This window comes from Macaca fascicularis, chromosome 6, assembly GCF_037993035.2.
Source record: "Macaca fascicularis isolate 582-1 chromosome 6, T2T-MFA8v1.1".
Lineage (NCBI taxonomy): Eukaryota > Metazoa > Chordata > Mammalia > Primates > Cercopithecidae > Macaca > Macaca fascicularis.
The window spans coordinates 156,571,700-156,575,147 of NC_088380.1; the positions used below are offsets into that span (position 1 = coordinate 156,571,700).

The window sequence follows — 3,448 nt, forward strand, 5'->3', positions numbered from 1 at the left end:
TACAATGACCACTAAGGGCTATACCCTGCCTCCAAGGAGCTCACAGTCTGGTGGAACGTAGATTGTGATGAGTACATAACCAGTTACATTACAAGAAGCTCAAAACAGAAGTGTGAGCAATGTGCTAGAGAAATATAGACCAGAGGACAACTGGTTCTGTTTAGACGGATCTGTAAAGGTGGTCTTGGGGCATTGGACTTTGAGTTGGGCTGCAAATGTACAGCATGCTGTGAAGGCTTATCAGATGGGGAAGACAGCACATGCAAAAGTGCAGAGAGCTCACCAGTAGGACCTGGAGTTGGTGGTCAGGTGTAGTAGGAGTTATGAGGGAGCAGGCAATGTATTTCTTTTGCTGAGCAGGTAGTGAACATCTAGCATATGTCAGGCTTTTGACTAAGGGCTTGCTGATGAAATAGGAAGGGCATTTGAGATTAGAGTCCAGAGGGCCTTGAATGCTATTCTATCTCCTTTCCAATAAAACAAAATTGAGATGAAAATGTGGGCTTATCACTTCTTTCATAGGAGAGACACATGTCTTCTTCATGTACGGGCCCTCTCAAGTATCTTCAGCTCCTGCGTCTCCACATTAAAGAAGGAAGCAGGACTGGGTGTGTGTGTGTGGCAGAGGTAGGTGTCCACACTCCCTGCTTCCTGGGTTCATATTCCACCCTTGTTTCAGGGATATTGGGGAATGAGACACTTGGGGAATTCTTTTAGAAGTTGCAGAGGCAGGGCTGTGCTCACAAAGTCCTAGCTGGGCTTTGCTGTGGAGGCCCAGAGCCATGATCATGGAAACAACTTTCCCAGCTCTGCTTCTCTGGAGGGACTCTGGGGAAGGGGAATCACTGGTCTGCGAAGTGTCTTTCATGCACTAAGCTGAATGACCTTGGCCTGAATCGCTCAGGGTTATGTAAGATTAGGTAGCCACTTAGTCAAAAATAGCTTTCATGCTGACTCCAGCCCACAAAATAGCATCCAAGTCAAGGGGGCACAGATGCGCCAGAGCTGGGCATGCATGGGGAAATTCCCCTCCTGGTCCTCGCCATTGGAAAATCGCTTGAGGGTGTTAGCCGGGTCTTGGAGCTGCTGCCAGGTAATCTCCTGTGCGTCTCTGTTTGGCCGCATATATATGGCTGTTTTGCTGAAGCAGAGAAACCAAGGGACCATAAGCACAGAAATGCAGTGCAAACGTTAGAATAAAAGTGAGAAAGAGTGTGCAGTAGGCAGAAAGAGCACTGAACTAGGAGTCTTCAGACCTGCTACCACCATTGACTTTCTGGAGTCAGTCACTTTCATTTATTCATTCAACAAATACTTACTGAGCCTACTGTGTGCCAGAGACTGTACTAGCACTGGAGACACAAAAGGGAAGGATAGATGCTATTTCTTCCCTCATGGAATTTTAGCTTGTAAGCTGTCTTGTCCCTCAGCTTAAAGATAACTTACATCCTCTGAGAACTTTCTTATGCCAGGCACTTTACAAGACATTCGACATACACAGTGAACAAGCCAGATATAGTCTTTGGCCACATGCAGCTTGCAGACTAGAGGGAGAAAAAGACAAATAAAGACCAAAAAAAAAAAAAATCCAGACAATTTGTCTTTGCAATAAAAATTCCAATAAAGGGCCCTTTTAGGCCTAAGAGGAAGATATCTCTATTGATTGGGACGGTCACCGTCTTGTTCAAAGTTTCTGCCCAGTGAAGGAGCATGTCAGGGCTCCTGTTTTCTCCTTCTGGAAGTGACATTGGGTAAAAGCAACTTGGATCCTGCGCGAGGAAGAGAGCCCCATCCACTGCTACTCAGAGTGGGTGTTGGTCTGATATTTTTGGAGGAAAATTTGGCAACATTCATCAAAGCTTTGCAAGTATTCCTCTCCTTTGACCTAATACGTTCATTTCTGGGAGCTTATCCAAAGGAAATAATTGGATAAGTGTACAAAGACGTACATTGTAAAGAAACTCACTGAATCCTTATTTATAACAATTAAAAATTTGAAATAACCAAGATAGTCAATAATAAGGGATTGTTGAAGCAAATTGTAGTATAGCTGGACTGGTAGCACATGTCTATAGTCCCGGATATGGCAGAAAGATCCCTTGAGCCCAGGAATTGGAGTTCAGCCTGGGCAACATAGTAAGACCCTATCTCAAATAAAAAATAAAAAATTGCAGTATATCTATAAAGTGCCATAAAATAATTTTTGCCTTTTATACCATTAACCTGGAAAGACGTTCATGATATGATAAGTTTTAAAAAATTGGTTCAAAAAATTGTGTGGGACAGCACCAAAAAGAGCAGAGTACGTAAGAATAAATTTACCCAAGAAGGAGCAAGACTTGTTTACGGAAACTTTAAAACACTGCTAAAAGAGATGAAAGAAGACCTAAATATACAGACATTCTTTGCTTATGGGTTAGAAGACTCACTTTTTAAATTCAATTTTAATTTCTGTGATTAATGTGTTTATTTTTATGGGAACCACTAAGACTGTGTCCTCTCCTTCTTACTCCCCTTAAGGAAGAGAAGAAGGATCATCAATGGCAAGCGGCAGCTGCAATGAAACAACACTATGAGCTGGCTACATGCTCCGGAAAGAATGCCTGCCTCCTCCGTTTGGTTTCCAGTGCTCTGAACATTCAGAGAAACTTCTCTAGTATTGCATGATAGAAATGAGCCCTGAAAGTAGAGTCTTAGAAGACTTGATTTTGTTAAGACAACAATATTCCCCAAAGCAATATGCAGATTCAATGCAATCCCTATCAAAGTCCCCAAATCCCACAAATTCCATTTTGCTGAAGTAGAAAAACTGACTCTGAAATGTATATAGAATTGCAAGGGATCCCAAATAGTCAAAACAATCTTGCAAAAAGAAGAACAAGGTGTTAAGACTCACATTTTCCAATTTCAAAACTTACTACAAAGCTACAGTAATCAAAATCGTATGCTACCGGCATAAGGATAGTCATGCATATAGATCAATGGAATAGAATTGACAATCCTATGTAACTATGTAACTATGTAACTGTGGTCACATAGTTAATAAATAAACCTATGTAACTATGGTCAATTGATTTTCAACGAGAGTGCCAAGACCATTCAATGAGGGAAAAGAAGGGTTTCTTCAACAAATGGTGCCAGGCCAACTGAATATCCACATGCAAAAGAATGAAGTTGCACCTTACCACACACTATGTACAAAAATTAACTCAAAATGAATAAAATCCTAAATATAAGAGCTAAAGCTATAAAAGTCTAAGAAAAGAACAGCTTTATAACCTTGGGTTTGGCAACAGTTTCTTAGACCAAAAACAAAAGGAACAAATGAAAAATAGATAAGTTGGACTTCATCAAAATAAAAAACTTTTGTGCATGAAAGAACGTTACCAAGAATGCAAAAGGAAACCCACGGAATGGAAGAATATATTTGCAAATCATATATCTGATA

General features: G+C 40.9%; 1 non-coding gene across 1 annotated transcript; it reads right to left on the reverse strand.

The window, feature by feature from the left end:
- Positions 1–2,480: 2,480 nt before the first annotated feature.
- LOC123574329 (small nucleolar RNA U3) lies at positions 2,481–2,695 on the reverse strand. Its single transcript, XR_006699202.1, has one exon. It is a non-coding gene; the product is annotated as a small nucleolar RNA U3 (small nucleolar RNA).
- Between the last annotated feature and the right edge of the window lie 753 nt (positions 2,696–3,448).